Genomic DNA, 20,220 nt, shown 5'->3' with positions numbered 1-20,220 from the left:
AGTGCCATTAAGTGCCTGCACAGTAACCCACAATGCCAACAAATAAAGTGTCATATAGTGCTTATATATATAGTACCATAATGTGTTCGGAAAAGTAGTTTATATAACATCCAGATAGCGCCATACAGTGCCCATGTAAACAGTGTCACGTAGCTCACATATGAATAGTGTGATGTTTCAGTCCATGCCGCTATAAGGAACAGGAGATGGGAAAACCAGCACGAAACTTACTGGCACTAGCCCTTCTCTAGTCTCTGGACATCGGATGTACTGTGGCTGCCAGTCAGGGGTTTGCAGGGAAGGAGTTGGTGGCAATTTATGCAGCTGATCAAAGACCTGTACGAGGAGGGGGGTCCTGTTTCATTCTTCTATGGGGTATTACCTCCTACTCCCATTCTTTATTTGCAACAGAGGATTCCTAGATAAATAGCCGCCCAAGGTATGTTCTGCAAGTTTAAAGGTCCATGTCCTAAAAATCCCATGCCTAAGCCAGTGCTTTGTTACACTCATGGGTTAAATAGAGTAGACTGCCAAGTTTTAGTGACTTTTCTCTCAGGTCAGTTTTAAAATATCCTCCATGAGAGACAAGTTTTACAATACTGCTGAATCAATAATGAACAAGTTGTGTAAATCTTACAAGCCGTCACCTTCACGTATAAAATGTTGCTTTTCTAAGCACAGCATCAAATAAGAATAGCTTTGCTCTGCAGTAACAATGATTCAATGCCCTACGGTTTAATTAGAGGATTATAGACAAAGATTTTTTTCCCTTCTTTTAGATGCTAAGTGGGCAGAAGTAAAAACAAATCAATGCCTCTCCAGAACAAGGACGGAGAATTCTTCACATTAAATTGGCTCCTGGGACACATTGAGTGTCTATAAGGAGATTCCAAAGTCTTTCTCGGTCATTTTTCGCTTTTTTTTCCTATAGGTAAATTTTCAATAATGATAAGAAAGCTGTGCGGTCAATACCTTGTGGGACGGAATAAATCAATGACAGAGATGAATCCTCTTACTTGGCCCTGAATCTACTGTAAGGAACATATCACACAAAAATAACTTCTTGATTATTTGAAGTCTTAGGGTATGTTCACACGCTTAGCAAAAAATGTCTGAAAATACGGAGCTGTTTTCAAGGTAAAACAGCTCCTTATTTTGAGCTGTTTTTTTAGCAGCGTTTTTTACGGCCGTTTGGGGAGCTTTTTTTCTATAGAGTCAATGAAAAACGGCTTCAAAAACGGCTCAAGATTTGACATGCACTTCCTTTTTGCGGCCGCTTTTTTACGCGGCCGTTTTTAAAAAAAATGGCCCGTCGGAACAGAACGCCGTTTTTCCCATTGAAATCAATGGACAGATCTTTGGAGGCGTTCTCTATCATGTGATGCCTGAGGTCGCAAGGAAGCCGGAGGAAAGTAATGAGCACAGGAGGATGAGAGAGGCTAGACTGGACCCAGATATCCGTCTGCCGAATGTCCATGATGATTTCCATAGGATGACTTTATTTGGTCCCAATTTAAATAATCTCCGAGCTTTTCCATTCACACACAGCAATATAGTTGTAGATTTTAAATACTACAATTCTAGTATGAAACTGGCTTTATTGGATTGTTTTAGCCTGATCACACACAACTTCGCCTGTAATATACATGTATAGCAGCACTGAGCTTGTTATTTGTTAGCACAACTCAGTGTGACATCCCAATATGTTATATACGGTTTAACATAAGACTACAGGTAAATGTATTGCATCAACATGTAATTGATGTATGAGATTAGAAAAAAAACCTTGAAGACTAAGTGATAAACTCAGCACAGTGACATATTTTTTAGAGCACCTACTGTACTGCCCCTCTGCTCGCCACTTCCGCTGTATCTGTGAGAATGTTATGCAGAGATGGCCAGATTAAAGAAACAGCCGAACTCACTTTGCTACGCTGTTTCCGGAACTCTGATAGAAGTGAACTGGAGTTACGGACACTGCTAGCAGGGCTGTTTCCGTAAGCCTGGCCACCTCTCCATTTGTTCACCGTCTAGATGTGCCAGCTCGAGGCCACCTCATCAGGCGGGACTGGATCGGGAGGAACCCCAGAGGTGGGACCCACATCTATCAAGCATTTATGGCATATCCTATGAATATGCCACAAATGTCTAACATGGGAATACCCCTTTAAGGCCCTGATATCTTTATGTGGATTCTGCAACTATTCAGTACATTTCACAGTCAATTGCCGTTAATGGATTAAAATGACGACTTCCATTGGGCTACATTTTAAAATAAGACAAATGCTCACACTCTCCATTGAGGGTTCAGTTGTGCCAGGCGGCACATCTTGTTCTGCTAATTGATCAAGCTTCCAACACTATTACATTTTTAATATGTTCCAGTTTCCATTCCATCTGTAATCTCTAATAAATACAGTTCTAAAAATGCAGAGTTCTCGGATGTGCCCAGTGCTATAAAGCATCGCGGCGGCCCGGCTCCCAATGAAATCTTGTTTTTAGACCCGACAGTGGGTATATCAGAGGAACGAGCCTTGTCAATGTATAAAACAATTTAATGTGAGAGCCGCAATCTTCATCCATCTTCTGTTTATACGGAACGTGGCTTAATTTTTTTTGTAAACACCGACCAGAACAATGGTTTATACCATAAATCAGTCAGTGCTGAGCGGACACAATGTCAGTGAGTGGAAACAAGTCAGTAAATACATGTTATAGCGAGTGTACAATAAGGCACAATTGGGTTACATGACATTGAAAGCTGCAGGATAAATGGAGCCTTGGTGTAAAAGGTAACGGGACGGATATCAACCCACGGTTGAAGGAATTATGAGGCAGATTTTTCTGCCTGCAAAAAGTGTCAACAGGTCCTAAGGTTTATCTGTTTCTGAGAAAGCTGGGGTGAAACTATATGGGGTGCAAAAGTTAATAAAAGAACAGAATTGATTGGTTAAAGGACATAACCTAGAATATTCTTACTGTAGCTAAATAATAAATTAGAAGGGTATTTTTTACTTCTGTAATACTGCCTCCTATGTACAAGTATATAACTACTATAACACTGCCCCCTATACACAAGAATATAACTACTATAATACTGCCCCTATATACAGGAATATAACTACTATAATACTGCCCCCTATATACAAGAATATAACTACTATAATACCTCCAATATACAAGAATATAACTACTATAATACTGCTCCTATATACAAGAATATAACTACTATAATACCTCCAATATACAAGAATATAACTACTATAATACTGCCTCCTATGTACAAGAATATAACTACTATAATACTGCCCCCTATGTACAAGAATATAGCTACTATATTACTGCCCCTATATACAAAAATATAACTACTATAATACTGTCCCTATGTATAAGAATATAACTACTATAACACTGTCCCCTATAAAGAATATAACTACTATAATACTGCCCCTATATACAAGAATATTACTACTATAATACTGCCCGCTATATACAAGAATATAACTACTATAACACTGAACCCATATACAAGAATATAACTACTATAATACTGCCCCCTATATACAAGAATATAACTACTATAATACTGCCCTCTATATACAAGAATATAACTACTATAATACTGCTCCTATGTACAAGAATATAACTACTATAATACTGCCCTCTATATACAAGAATATAACTACTATAATACTGCCCCCTATGTACAAGAGTATAACTACTATAATACTGCCCCTATATACAAGAATATAACTACTATAATACTGCTCCTATATACAAGAATATATCTAGTATAATACTGCCTCCTGTGTACAAGAATATAACTACTATAATACTGCCCCCTATATACAAGAATAGAACTACTATAATACTGCTCCTATATACAAGAATATAACTACTATAATACTGCCTCCTATGTACAAGAATATAACTACTATAATACTGCCCCCTATACACAAGAATATAAGTACTATAATACTGCCTCCTATATACAAGAAAATAACTACTATAATACTGCCCTCTATATACAAGAATATAACTACTATAATACTGCTCCTATATACAAGAATATAACTACTATAATACTGCTCCTATATACAAGAATATAACTACTATAACACTGTCCCCTATATACAAGAATATAACTACTATAATACTGCCCCTATATACAAGAATATAACTACAATAATACTACCCCTATATACAAGAATATAACTACTATAATACTGTCCCTATATACAAGAATATAACTACTATAATACTGCTCCCTATGTATAAGAATATAACTACTATAACACTGCCCCCTATGTACAAGAATATATCTACTATAATGATCTTTTTTATTTAAAAACTTGCAACAAAATATTACAATATATTTACAAAACACTCATGACAAATATAGAACAAAACTTGTCTCTTAATAACATCACAAATATTAAACAAAGCATGATATATTAATATTCCTTCAGTATAAATTCAAATTATTTTTCATATCTTTCCTATACACAGTCTTAAGACTTTCCAAGATATTCTGCCTGAGAGTATTACAGGAGAGTTCTTCTTTATTGATGACCAGGCTGAATCGCGCACACCACAGATGATACAGGGTCACCACATTTATGACATATAATGAACTTCTATCATATACACTAAGTTCGGGCTGAAAGTTTCCATACAGCAGCTGAGAGTATGACTGTCCCACTAGATGTGGTAACTGCAGGGACAGGGACAAAGCTTCCCATAATTGTATATTGAAAGGACACTCTAACAGTAGATGTTCCATGGTCTCTAGTATATGGGGACACTCTTCTCTAGGACAAAATCTCTCCAAAACGTACCTACACTTAAGGTTGGCTCTAACATACATTTTACCATGGAATCCCAACCATGCTACGTCCCTCATGTGCAGAGGAACTCTAGGGTCATCCAGAATTTTTGCAGCCTGCCTTATATCAAGGCTCGGGGCTTCCCTCAATTGTATATGGACAGTGAACTGACATCTAAGGAGCTTCTTGTACAAATCCTTCCTATGGAGTAACTTGACATCATCATACAATATCTTCCATTTAATGATCTTCCTGATTATATTGATTCCATACGAAGACATGTTATTCTTAATGCGCCCTGAGATCCTCTTTATGAGGTCACCTATTGATCACACAGACACAAACTGCTGGATCTGACTCTTAAACAAACAGCCCCATGGCTTGACCTCAGCATTCTTACAAAATAAAAAATTCTTCATCAGAAACATCAGACTAAAGAAGAGCTCTGGGCAGGGCATGGAAAGACCACCTTCCTTATGAGGGAGATAGACAATGTTCCTCCTGACTACATTTACCCTGTTACCCCACAAGAAGCGGAAGAAAACATTTGTTAGTCTGGGAAGTAAAGTATCAGTTACTGGAAACACCACACTGATATATAGAAGGAGCGGGAGGAGGAAGCTCTTCAACAGGCGGATCTTCTCTTGATACGTCAGCCGCCAGTGCTTCCAGCTCAGCACCTTCTGCTCACACAGCGCTAACTTCTCCTCCCAGTTCACCTTCCCTTCATCCACAGCTCCAAACACAACCCCCAAAATCTTTATCTTCTCCTCAACTGTTCTGAAGGGCACTGAGAAGACATCGCTGTCACTTCCCAACCACAAGGCCTCGCTCTTCTCCATATTCACAGCAGAATTAGACACCTGGGAGAACCTGGCTATCTCTTGTTGTAGAGCTGCACGGTCACCAGCAGAAGACAGCATGACCATCACATCATCCGCATAGGCGCAGAACTTTATCTCTTCTACTTTATTCTGCAAATGACATTTCAACCCCATAAACTTTTAATTATCCTGCAATTTCCTTACAAATGGATCCAGACTAAACACATATAATAATGGGCTGAGAGGGCAGCCTTGCCGCACACCCGACTTTATACTGAAGGCTTCTGCCAAGTGACCATTAATCAGAGGCCTGCTTACTGCCTCCTTATACAGAACCTGCAGCCATTGCACAAACCGCGCAGGAAGGCCGTACTCCAACAACACCTGATACAGGAAATCATGATGGACTCTATCAAATGCCTTACTCTGGTCTAAGCCTACAATATATGTCCCCACCTCATGCTGCTTAATATAAGTCATGGATTCTCTCATCAGCAGCAAGGAGTCCTCTATAGTCCGGCCTTTCACACCACACGTCTGATTAGGGATGATGAGATCATCCGCCACCTCACTCAGCCTGTAATACAAGATCTTGGCCAGGACTATATAATCCGTGTTCAGCAGGGACAATGGACGCCAATTTTACCTTCTTTGCTAGGAGAACTAGAGCAGATTTATACTGCGATTGTAAAAGTTTCCCAGCAGAGAGACAATCATTATATACCTGCACCAGGTCAGGGGCCAATAAATCCCTGAACTCCTTATAAAACTCGGTGGTCAGGCCGTCCAGACCAGGATTCTTCTTGGTTTTTATGGAGTCAATGCTCCTCCTAACCTCCTCCTCAGATATAGGTTCAGCCATGCTATCTGCCTGCGCTGGATCTCATTTTGGCGGGGTCACACTCTTCAGATAGGTTTTTATGTCGTCATCTCTAATCTGACTCCCTTTAAACAGTTTTCCATAATAATTTCCAATGATTTTATGAAGTTTTTTCTGTTCTGATTGCTCCATCCCATTCTCATCTAATAAACTCCCCATAAGTTTCTTACTAACCCGATTCTTACAGGCAATGAAGGGATCTGGGGAATGACCACCCCCCCCCCCCCCCCAACTATCAAACTGGCCTTCTGCCTTAAGAGACTTGAGACGATCATACTGCAGCTGTCTCATCTTCTGCTTTATCTGGCGGACGCTCTCTCCGTCTACCTGCTCTCCACTATTGATCTTACTACAGTGCAGGAAATAAGTATTTGATCCCTTGCTGATTTTGTAAGTTTGCCCACTGTCAAAGACATGAACAGTCTAGAATTTTTAGGCTAGGTTAATTTTACCAGTGAGAGATAGATTACATATATAAAAATTTTAAAAAAAAGAAAATCACATAGTCAAAATAATATTTATTTATTTGCATTGTGCACAGAGAAATAAGTATTTGATCCCCTACCAACCATTAAGAGTTCAGCCTCCTCCAGACCAGTTACACGCTCCAAATCAACTTGGTGCCTGCATTAAAGACAGCTGTCTTACATGGTCACCTGTATAAAAGACTCCTGTCCACAGACTCAATCAGTCTGACTCTAACCTCTACAACATGGGCAAGACCAAAGAGCTTTCTAAGGATGTCAGGGACAAGATCATAGACTTGCACAAGGCTGGAATGGGCTACAAAACCATAAGTAAGACGCTGGGTGAGGAGACAACTGTTGGTGCAATAGTAAGAAAATGGAAGACATACAAAATGACTGTCAATCGACATCGATCTGGGGCTCCATGCAAAATCTCACCTCGTGGGGTATCCTTGATCCTGAGGAAGGTGAGAGCTCAGCCGAAAACTACACGGGGGGAACTTGTTAATGATCTCAAGGCAGCTGGGACCACAGTCACCAAGAAAACCATTGGTAACACATTACGCCGTAATGGATTAAAATCCTGCAGTGCCCGCAAGGTCCCCCTGCTCAAGAAGGCACATGTACAGGCCCGTCTGAAGTTTGCAAATGAACATCTGGATGATTCTGAGAGTGATTGGGGGAAGGTGCTGTGGTCAGATGAGACTAAAATTGAGCTCTTTGGCATTAACTCAACTCGCCGTGTTTGGAGGAAGAGAAATGCTGCCTATGACCCAAAGAACACCGTCCCCACTGTCAAGCATGGAGGTGGAAACATTATGTTTTGGGGGTGTTTCTCTGCTAAGGGCACAGGACTACTTCACCGCATCAAAGACTTTTTAAACGCTGGATCCTGGAGCGCAGAGATATTTACCTTCCAGTAACCCTTACCATAGACCACAGCATTGTCCAGATCCAGCGTTACACTCACCATACAATGGTCAGAGAACTCTATAGGACTTATCCTATACTGAGAACACGTAAATTCTTTTTTAATGTACACACGGTCTATTCTGCTTGCATTACCTCCCTTATGATAAGTGTAAGCTTTACGACTACAATGTAGACCATAGGGGTCCACTAAATGAGCCTGATGGGCTAGATTATTGAGAAAATTTTCATCATATCTCAATCTTTTGTGACTACTGGAACAATCCACATTACTGGAGACGCTATTGAAGTCACCACTCAAAAAATAAAGACCTTAGAAGTAAAACAATAGGGCTTAATATTTTGGAATAATTCCCTCCTCTCTTTCCTGGTTTGCTGGGCATAGATATTAATGACTCTATAATGTACAGTGTCCAGGGTAAAGTCCAGCATCAGGCAGCGGCCGGAGCAGATCTCCAGGACTTTCTCCACTTGTTATGAAATAGAATTCCTACACCATCATTTTGTTCCAGTCCAAAGGACCAGAATGATGGTCCATGTCTCCAGTCTCTCTTGGCTGCATACACCTGAGCATTGCTCTTCAGATAAGTCTCTTGTATAAAGATGATATCAGATTTGTCGTCAGACAGACGCTGGAATATTGCCCGCCACCTGCTCCTATTTTAAACACTGTTCACATTGATGGAGGTGATTTTCAGCCTCATCCTGGTTACATGTCTTTCCTACTTTTTTTCCTTCTTCCACTGCTATGTCCTTTACCACCCCATCTTTTGGTGGACATTGGGGGGTCAGCGTCTTCATCCTGAGGTTCGTTGTCTGGGATGTGTGAGGAGACTTGCTCCATCTCTGCTTCTTCTTCCTGGTCATCTTCTCCCAGCGCACAGTCACGTCCCCCAGTTATCGCCAGCTCTGGAGACTCCGGTGATTTCTTTGCAGCAGTGATTCTTTTCCTAGAAGAATCATCTGTTTTACTTCTCCTTTTAACCGTCTGAAATCCCTCCTCATCCATACTGGTCGCTGCGGCTGGATCAGCTGGTTCTTTACTGGTCGCTGCGGCTGGATCAGCTGGTTCCTTACTGGTCGCTGCAGCTGGCCCAGCTGTTTTTTTACTGTTCGCTGCGGCTGGATCAGCTGGTTCCTTACTGGTGTTGGGCAGATGTTTAGATGTTTTGGTGACAGAGTGACTGGATATTTTGCTTTTAGCATGACCTCTATTTTCAGTGGCTGGTGACACTTGTGCAGCATCCACAGATGGGACATTCGTCTCTGGAGCAGGGTCTCTGGTACTTCGGCTCACATCCTCGCTGGGACTTCCAGGTTCTGGGGTTGTATCTACACATATGGAGGCATCCTCCTGCTCTTCCTCCATGGCCCCTTTAAAGGTCTCCTCTTTATTATGTTCTGCATGTGGACACTCCCGGAATGTATGTCCAGGTCCTAAGCACAGGTTACAGATGACAGGTCCTATACAATCGTCCTTCACATGCCCAAAGTGAGCACTTAATACGGGAACAGTTGAATGCCAGGTGTCTGCCCCCACATCTATGGCACCGTCGCGGTTGACAAGGGTAGTAACATATGCCTCTCTCCGAGCCCAGGTAGAATGAGTGCAGCAGATGTCTGGTCACTCCATTCTCCTGAACCAGCTGAATCTTGACAGAATATCCTCCATTCCAGATTTCCTCTTCATCATAGATCTTTGTTGGCAGTTTCCTCACTTCACAATATCTGCTCAACCAGTGCTGCAAATCTGCCAGAGCCACCACCTCAGACTGGAACAGGACGGTGGCGGTGACTACCTGGGGTTTAGTCAGCTGGATGACATGTAGATGCTCCCACATCGCGTGCTCCTTTGTATCATTAAAAATACTCCAGAACAAGTTTAGACTATATTGCAGCTTGAAACTGATGCCATAATTCCTGCTGGAGGGAACGTGGATCAGAGCGAACACCTCAGAGGCTTTAAACTTCATAAACTCCTTCAACAAAACTTTCCCAATATAGAGTCTGGAGGGGAGGTTTTCCTCTGGTCCCGAGTACCTGATTCTGACCGCGTTCCTCCTCTGAGGTGTGGGGTTAGTTGATCTTGTGACGCTGGAGAACAGTCTCCTGTACTGAGGTCTGTCAGCAGGTGGGTCAGGACTGGACCTCTCCTCAGCTGATTGTTCTGCAGATCCTCCTGTGTCTGCTCCTGATCGCTGTGTAACCTGCACTCCATTCACTGACACTGCGGGCGGCTGAACCTCCAGAACATGGTCTGCAATGTCCGCCTCAGCCTGTGCCGCTGGTTCTATAGATATCAGACTGTCAATCACCGCGCTGAGTGAGGTCTCACTTACAATGTCAGTATATGTGGCACTTTCTTGCTCACTCACAGGAGTGCCACTCGCATTCACTTCATCTGTACTGCACACAGTCTACTGCAGTTAACCCCTCGTCAGCTGGCACACATTTCTCTGCAGCTTTAGCAGCAGCAGCAGCATTTTTGTTGACTGATTGCACAGACCCCACACATGATGGGAGTCATGATCCTCCAGCCACTGCACACTCATATCTTCCAGGGTTTCCCTGCGCCACAATATTATACACAGTCTTATAGTCAGTGTCTTTTTTTGCAATGATATTTTTTCTCTTCACAGTTTGGTCTCCCTTTTGTTCTCTATTGCCCAGTTCTTTATTTTGTGTACTGTGCATGATTCTTTCTGTAATCTCTCCTTCAATATCACCAGCTCACGTGTGCAAACATCCAGACACTCACATTTCATCAGCTTTGCCTTTGGATCAGTCTCTTGGTTAATTACAGTTCTCAACTTGCGAACTTGCATTTCCATTTTAAAGATATTTTTCTTTGTCATTTTTGTGCACAATTCACCAACATCATGAGATTCAGTTGACTCATCAGCCACCATTTCCAGATCATCACCTCCACCATCTCCATGCTGCAGGCCAAACTCCAGACTCTGGCCTTTCCCAGGATCATCAGCCCAGGGTCCCTCCCCTCCACCTGGGTCAGAAGCCATGCATAGTCCTAACAGGGAGCTCACAAGCACATGTCTATCCTCTCCTATGGACAAGAATATAACTACTATATTACTGCCCCCTATATACAAGAATATAACTACTATAATACTGCCCCTATATACAAGAATATAACTACTATAATTATCTTTTTTATTTGAAAACTTGCAACAAAATATTACAATACCTTTGCAATACACTCATAACAGATAAAGAAAATAAACGTTTGTCTCTTAATAACATCACAATCATTAAACAAACCATAATATATGAATAGTGCGCCAGTATAGATTGTTTCAACTATTTTTCATGATATTATTCTAGACAGTATTACAGGAGAGTTCTTCTTTATTGGTGACCGGGCAGCATCGCGCACACCACAGATGGGACACGGTCACCACATTTTTGGCATATAGTGAACCTCTATGATATAAACGGAGTTCGGACTAGAAGTCTCTATACAGCAACTGAGAGTTTCACTGTCCCAATAGATGTGGTGACTGCAGGGACAGGGACACAGCAGGGACATTACTCTGTAGATAAGTCTCTTGTATAAATATGACATTGGTTTTGTCGTCAGACAGACGCTGGAATATCGCCCGCCGCCTGCTCCTATTCTTCACACTGTTCACATTGATGGAGGTGATTTTCAGCATCATCCTGGTTACATGTCTTTCCTACTTTTTTTTCTTCTTCCACTGCTATGTCCTGTAACACCCCATCTTTTGGTGGACATTGGGGGGTCAGCATCTTCATCCTGAGGTTCGTCATCTGGGATGTGTGAGGAGACTTGCTCCATCTCTGCTTCTTCTTCCTGGTCATCTTCTCCCAGCGCACAGTAACGTCCCCTAGTTATCGCCAGCACTGGAGACTCCGGTGATTTCTTTGCAGCAGTGATTTTTTTCCTAGAAGAATCATCTATTTTACTTCTCCTTTTAACCGTCTGAAATCCCTCCTCATCGATACTGGTCGCTGCGGCTGGATCAGCTGTTTTTTTACTGGTCGCTGCGGCTGGATCAGCTGGTTTCTTACTGGTCGCTGCGGCTGGCCCCGCTGGTTTTTTACTGGTTGCTGCGGCTGGATCAGCTGGTTCCTTACTGGTGTTGGGCAGATGTTTAGATGTTTTGGTGACAGAGTGACTGGATATTTTACTTTTAGCATGACCTCTATTTTCAGTGGCTGGTGACACTTGTGCAGCATCCACAGATGGGACATTCGTCTCTGGAGCACGATCTCTGGTACTTTGGCTCACATCCTCGCTGGGACTTCCAGGTTCTGGGGTCATATCTACACATATGGAGACATCCTCCTGCTCTTCCTCCATGGCTTCTTTAAAGGTCTCCTCCTTATTATGTTCTGCATGCGGACACTCCCGGAATGTATGTCCAGGTCCTAAGCACAGGTTACAGATGACAGGTCCTGTACAATCATCCTTCACATGCCCAAACTGACCACACAGTGAGCACTTAATGCGGGAACAGTTGAATGCCAGGTGTCTGCCCCCACATCTATGGCACAGTCGCGGTTGACCAGGGTAGTAACATACGCCTCTCTCCGAGCCCAGGTAGAAGGAGTGCGGCAGATGTCTGGTCACTCCATTCTCCTGAACCAGCTGGATCTTGACAGAATATCCTCCATTCCAGATCTCCTCCTCATCATAGATCTTTGTTGGCAGTCTCTTCACCTCACAATATCTGCTCAACCAGTGCTGCAAATCTGCCAGAGCCACCACCTCAGACTGGAACAGGACGGTGGCGGTGACTACCTGGGGTTTAGTCAGCTGGATGACATGTAGATGCTCCCACATCGCGTGCTCCTTTGTATCGTTATAAATACTCCAGAATAAGTCTAGACTATATTGCAGCTTGAAACTGATGTCATAATTCCTGCTGGAGGGAACGTGGATCAGAGCGAACACCTCAGAAGTTTTAAACTTCATAAACTCCTTCAACAAAACTTTCCCAATGTAGAGTCTGGAGGGGAGGTTTTCCTCTGGTCCTGAGTACCTGATTCTGACCGCGTTCCTCCTCTGAGGTGTGGGGTTAGTCGGTCTTGTGACGCTGGAGAACAGTCTCCTGTACTGAGGTCTGTCAGCAGGTGGGTCAGGACTGGACCTCTCCTCAGCTGATTGTACTGCAGATCCTCCTGTGCCTGCTCCTGATCGCTGTGTAACCTGCACTCCATTCACTGACACTGCGGACGGCTGAACCTCCAGAACAGGGTCTGCAATGTCCGCCTCAGCCTGTGCCGCTGGTTCATCCGATATCAGACTGTCAATCACCGCGCTGAGCGAGGTCTCACTTATAATATCAGGACATGAGGCACTTTCTTGCTCACTCCCAGGAGTGCCACTCGCATTCACTTCATCAGTACTGCACATAGAGTCTACTGCAGTTAACCCCTCGTCAGCTGGCACACATTTCTCTGCAGCTTTAGCAGCATTTGTGTTGGCTGATTGCACAGACCCCACACATGATGAGAGATGTGATCCTCCAGCCACTGCACACTCATATCTTCCAGGATTTCCCTGCTCCACAATATTATACACAGTCTTATAGTCAGTGTCTTTTTTTGCAATGATATTTTTTCTCTTCACAGTTTGGGCTCTGGTCTCCCTTTTGTTCTCAATTGCCCAGTTCTTTATTTTGGGTACTGTGCATGATTCTTTCTGCAATCTCTCCTTCAATATCACCAGCTCACGTGTGCAAACATCCAGACACTCAAATTTCATCAGCTTTGCCTTTGGATCAGTCTCTTGGTTAATTTCAGTTCTCAATTTGCGAACTTGCATTTCCATTTTAAAGATATTTTTCTTTGTCATTTTTGTGCACAGTTCACCAACATCATTAGATTCAGTTGACTCACCAGCCACCATTTCCAGATCATCACCTCCACCATCTCCATGCTGCAGGCCAAACTCCAGACTCTGGGCTTTCCCAGGATCATCAGCCCAGGACCCCTCCCCTCCACCTGGGTCAGAAGCCATGCATAGTCCTAACAGGGAGCTCACAAGCACACGTCTATCCTCTCCTATGGACAAGAATATAACTACTATATTACTGCCCCCTATATACAAGAATATAACTACTATAATACTGCCCCTATATACAAGAATATAACTACTATAATACTGCCCCTATATACAAGAATATAACTACTATAATACTGCCCCTATGTACAAGAATATAACTACTATAATACTGCCCCCTATATACAAGAATATAACTGCTATAATACTGCTCCTATATACAAGAATATAACTACTATAATACTGCCCCCTATATGGAAGAATATAACTACTATAATACTGCCCCCTATATACAAGAATATAACTACTATAATACTGCTCCTATATACAAGAATATAACTACTATAATACTGCCCCCTATATACAAGAATATAACTACTATAATACCGCCCCCTATGTACAAGAATATAACTACTATAATACTGCCCCTATATACAAGAATATAACTACTATAATACTGCCCCCTATATACAAGAATATTACTACTATAATACTGCCTCCTATATACAAGAATATAACTACTATAATACTGCTCCTATATACAAGAATATAACTACTATAATACTGCTCCCTATGTACAAGAATATAACTACTATAATACTGCCCCCTATGTACAAGAATATAACTACTATAATACTGCCCCCTATATACAAGAATATAACTACTATAATACTGCTCCCTATATACAAGAATATAACTACTATAATACTGCCCCCTATATACAAGACTATAACTACTATAATACTGCCCCCTATATACAAGAATATAATTACTATAATACTGCTCCTATATACAAGAATATAACTACTATAATACTGCCCCCTATATGGAAGAATATAACTACTATAATACTGCCCCCTATATACAAGAATATAACTACTATAATACTGCTCCTATATACAAGAATATAACTACTATAATACTGCCCCCTATATACAAGAATATAACTACTATAATACCGCCCCCTATGTACAAGAATATAACTACTATAATACTGCCCCTATATACAAGAATATAACTACTATAATACTGCCCCCTATATACAAGAATATTACTACTATAATACTGCCTCCTATATACAAGAATATAACTACTATAATACTGCTCCTATATACAAGAATATAACTACTATAATACTGCTCCCTATGTACAAGAATATAACTACTATAATACTGCCCCCTATGTACAAGAATATAACTACTATAATACTGCCCCCTATATACAAGAATATAACTACTATAATACTGCTCCCTATATACAAGAATATAACTACTATAATACTGCCCCCTATATACAAGACTATAACTACTATAATACTGCCCCCTATATACAAGAATATAATTACTATAATACTGCTCCTATATACAAGAATATAACTACTATAATACTGCCCCTTATGTACAAGAATATAACTACTAAGTAGAAGATGGCTATACATTTTATCTTTGTAATGATTATTTTCACAGAACACATAATGACACTTCTTTTCCTCCGCTATTAGTAATATAAGAAATAAATAGGGCAGTTTATGTAAGCCACTGGGATACAAAAGCGGTATTGATTAATTTACAGCACAGTATTTATAGTACATTCGCTTTTGATAGGAGAACAATACCTGTGTCACGTTTTATTGTGAAGCTTTGCCCACAGAACATTATTTATGTCTGATCCTTCTTCATTTCACTTACAATTAGATATTCATCTTAAGTATTTGTTTTTTTATCCTGACATTTAGAGAATGTTATTTTTTAATGGTTCTTGGACTCTGATTAGATAAATGTCTGTGTGGGAACCATTTATTATACTTGACAGGTTGAATATTAGCATAAGAAAGAATATTGGAAAAAATATATAATATGATACAAATGGGGTACTACCAAACGTATAGCAAATTAAGCACTTATAAAGTGTAAAACTTACACAAGGTTTATCGATGTCCAGCTTCATGCCTGCCAAAAGTTTTGTGAATCTGACTTCAAAATGGGCAAATTTGTCCAAAAAGAGGTGCAAAAATTAAAATGTAACACATTTCTACCCTCATTCTAAGAAATTCACACGCTAGCGTTGGATACCTGCGTCCGTCTTACTCTCTCAACTACATGGGTCTTGGTGTATAGTTGGTGGCACCCTCATAGTAGACACTCCAGGTCTCCACAGAAGGATGGATATCCAATGCTGACACCTGATGACAACATCTGCTGCCACATGGACATAATACAGACACATTTTAGGGTGTGTGGTACACCCAATGAATCAAATTAAATCACCATAGAGCCTTATGGTGATCCAAGTTCTGTTTAGTAGAACTATGGGGGTACAATTGTTGCAGCTACAATGTGGACTCTAACATATGCCCGTATTATGCCCAATTGACACCTGCCTTATCTTGCCTGAAACTACCCATGCACCTTGCTTCCATCTCTGAATTTAGGGGCATATCTACCATAGAAGTAGGTTATTGTAAAGGATCTGCCAGGTACTACGTCTGTGTATACTCCCGGGATTAATCAGTCGACACCTGAGGCCAGACCTCTTAGACTGACACCGGCTCCCACCAACCAGGGTGGCAGGCTCAGGAGTGGGAGAGCCTATCGCGGCCTGGTCAGTCAGAGTTAGCTCCGCCCCCTGTCCATTTATACCTGCCGTGTTTTCTTCCTCAGTGCTTGTTATTCTTCTTGGATTCCTGGCCCACTGCTGCCTTGCTCCAGCCTGCTTCTGCCGTGCTTCTGCCTTGCTTCAGTTCCGCTTATCCTGCTTCGCTTTGCCCCTGGCTTGCTTCCTGCTCCGTGCTCTCGTTGGTATACTCCACTACATCCTGATCCTGACTGACTCATTCACCGCTCCGTTTCCTCGCGGCGTTCCGTGGGCTACTGCCCCTTCCCTTGCGTGTTCCCTGTTTGTACTCCCTTGCACTTAGACAGCGTAGGGACCGCCGCCAAGTTGTACCCCGTCGCCTAGGGCGGGTCGTTGCAAGTAGGCAGGGACAGGGCGGTGGGTAGATTAGGGCTCACTTGTTCCCTTCACCTCCTTCCTGCCATTACAGTTATGCTGGGCATCAAAGGGGGTACCGACCAGGAATTGGTCAAGAATTACACTGCCTACCGGGATTGGATAATCCAGGATTTTTACCAGGATTGGAAATTCTAAAGCTGATGGTGTAACACTACATAGGCACCATGATCTCAGAGAATGGGCATCCAAAGGAGCAAACCAGTTTCCCTCTTTCTGTGTTTGCCCTTGTCTGGATCCTCAAAATTCAAGATTTTCACGTAAATCTAGAATACATATGAATTCTATTTTTTTTAGATATGTGCTTACCATAGAGGCAAACCAATGCAGTGGCTGTAGGGCCCTTGGTTAGAGGGGTACAGCCCCTGATTAGTCCCATCCCCTTTGCTGCCGAGTGGTGGGAACCTGTGCAGGACTCCCCTCTCCAAGAAAAAAAGGAGGTAGAGAATCGGCTCAATGGACCTGGAAAGAAGAGGAGCAAATGGCAGGCCCTTCTGTCCTGAGTAGCAAAACCAGGCCCCATAATGGTGGCTTCACTCACAGCATTTTAAGAAAAACACCATATTTTTTTGTAGGGTTTTTCCTGGTGTTTTTTGCCGCAGCAAACATTTTACATCTAGATGTTAGATGGACGTCAATGAAGAAATAGTAAACGTACTACAATTAGTGCATTTTTTTAAGTGGCATTTTTTTCTCTTGTATCTTCAGTTTTTTGGTTCGGTGGCATTTTTTACTCTTTGCAGTAAGGTTTGGTTTTGTGCTTCTTTATGCAGTTAGTGGCGTTTTTGACTTCTAGACCTCCATAGATTTTTGTTTTTCCTCTACAAAAAATAATGCATTTGTGAAAAGGACTCTGACTTACATGGTCTTGCAATGTTAAAACCGCAACAAAACTGGTGTTATGCCACACAAAAATTGTGTGTAAAGGAAGTCTAATGGGGAGCCCACTTTGATCTTCGCTATGGGGCCCGTTCTCTTCTATGTACGCCACCGTCCCAGATTGTTGGCATTTCCAGACCCTCAGGTGGCAGATGGAGGAAAGTTTACGATATGCTTTTTAGCTTGGAACGTTTGTTTTAGATTAAACATTTCTGTATGATGACCCTTCAAAAATATATATTTAGTTTCAGAATGAATGACTTTGCTGTAAAATTTGAATACATTGCTTCAAGTCTTGGCGGGGGATGAGCACTTTATTTAGCTGGGGACCATTACTTGAGACGATTCAGCCATTAAACCATTAAAGTGAAACATTAAAGTTTGTGGGATTGTACAAGCCAATCAAAATAGTCATGGTTGGATTCCTACGGCCATAATCTGGTGCAGTCATCTGACGAGGAGCTAACGGAATGAAACTGGTTATATACCTGACCTCCGCTCAACATCTGCTTATACATCTCTACCATACGCTGCGTGCTACACTGTATCTCTAAATCAATCACTCATCACTAATCACGAACATGAGAGTCTTTAAGTGTCTCCACTCCGAAATGTTAATGGCATAATAAGATGGAATTTCTACTCTATCATTTTTTTAACCCTTTAATGCAGTGTTCTCTAAACCGGTTGCTATCTAGCAGTTGTGACACTACAACTCTCAGCATGACCTGACAGGCTCAGGCTGCTACGGCATGCCGAGAGAGCACAAAGTTTGTCAGGTCATGCTGAGAGTTGTAGGTTTTACATCAACAGGTTGGGGAACCCCGCTTTAATGACTATAGTAAATGAGTGAAGAAAAATGGTGCGCAAAATTTATCAAACGCTCATGGCATGGTAAATTTTACACATTTCTCTGCGTTGCGACACCGCATGGCTAGAGTTCATACACAATAATATTTTGTTTTAAAAAATGTTGCCCTTCTTTAATGATTTTTTTGCAAATTAATGACAACTCCTTGTAGCCATGTCCCTTTTCTATACATTTTTCAAATTCGTCAAGGTAGGTGTAAATATGGTCTAAGGCAATTTGAGCAGCCAACAAACATGGATACAGTGTAAAGCATGGTGGAGGGAGAAAGCAGTAGCCTGAACCTCTAATGAGACAGGAGGTAGATTTTAGCCTACTTCAGGCTCCCCAGTGCATCTAAGCTAGGGTTACGGATTATATCGGTGTCCTAATGGACAAGGGGTAAAGAGTAGCTAACACTGAAAACCAGGGCCAGATTACGTTTTTTTGGGAACGCCCATTCCACCTCTGGGACCTGGACTCCACAAGATCCCTTATAACAGTCATATATAGTAGAGGTTACTGTGCATTGTCCTCTCCACAATAGTAGGAAAAAGCAGTGAGTGACTCTCTTAGACTTCAAAAGAGAGAGCCACGCACAACGTGACCACCTCTCCTGGACTGGATTAGACCATCGAACAGCCATCAAAATATCCCTATTTACCTGACAAGTGAAGGTCCCAGAGGTGAGCAGTATATACTACTCTTATATATAGTAACTAAAAAAATTCCCGGTATGGCAAAAGAAGCGTGCTTGGCAGGAAAGGCGGGTGGTAGATGGCCCTGAGTCCTCTAGGTGCTAGATGCTCCGGGGCTCATACCCAATATGCCCTACCCATACCTGAAAAGATTTGCAATCCAATTCAAAGAACACTTTTAGGCCCTGCACCGACCCATTGGGATGTATTACTTTCAGCGTTAGGTGCTAAACTGCCCAGCCACACCATCTGCACCCAGACTACAAGGAGCGCCAAGCCACCAAGGTGCTAATAAGACCAGAGTACCCAGCAATACTGTCCATAACCCATTACCAGACTACACTCATAGAGAATTGTGAGTATAGCACTACTATGCAGTAGCATGGCAGTATAGATAAGGAGACCCCATCCTCTCAGCTTGTTGGGACTGTAAAGCTCTGCATCCTAACAGACTGACAAAGACACAACTTTCTGTTTTGTTTGAGAATGCCCACAAAATGTCCAGTGATCTACCATTTTTATGTAAATTTTCATAAGCCCCACCAACTCTGTGACCCATTTCTGACTTTCCTTTACTCCTCACATTCAATCACTTTCACGCTCCTGTCACTTTTACCTCAAAAACATCTCCAGAATCCGCCCTTTTTTTGCTGTAGAAACAGCCAAAACTCTCATTGTTGCTCTGATTCACTCTCGTCTTGACTACTGTAACTCATTACTAATCGGTCTTCCACTCACTAAACTCTCCTCTCTCCAATCTATCCTGAATACAGCAGCCAGACTCATCTTTATGACCAACCGCTACACCAACGCT

This window comes from Rhinoderma darwinii, chromosome 10 (genome assembly GCF_050947455.1).
Source record: "Rhinoderma darwinii isolate aRhiDar2 chromosome 10, aRhiDar2.hap1, whole genome shotgun sequence".
NCBI lineage: Eukaryota > Metazoa > Chordata > Amphibia > Anura > Rhinodermatidae > Rhinoderma > Rhinoderma darwinii.
The sequence above is the reverse complement of the archived record's forward strand: the minus strand, read 5'-3'. Positions refer to the sequence as shown.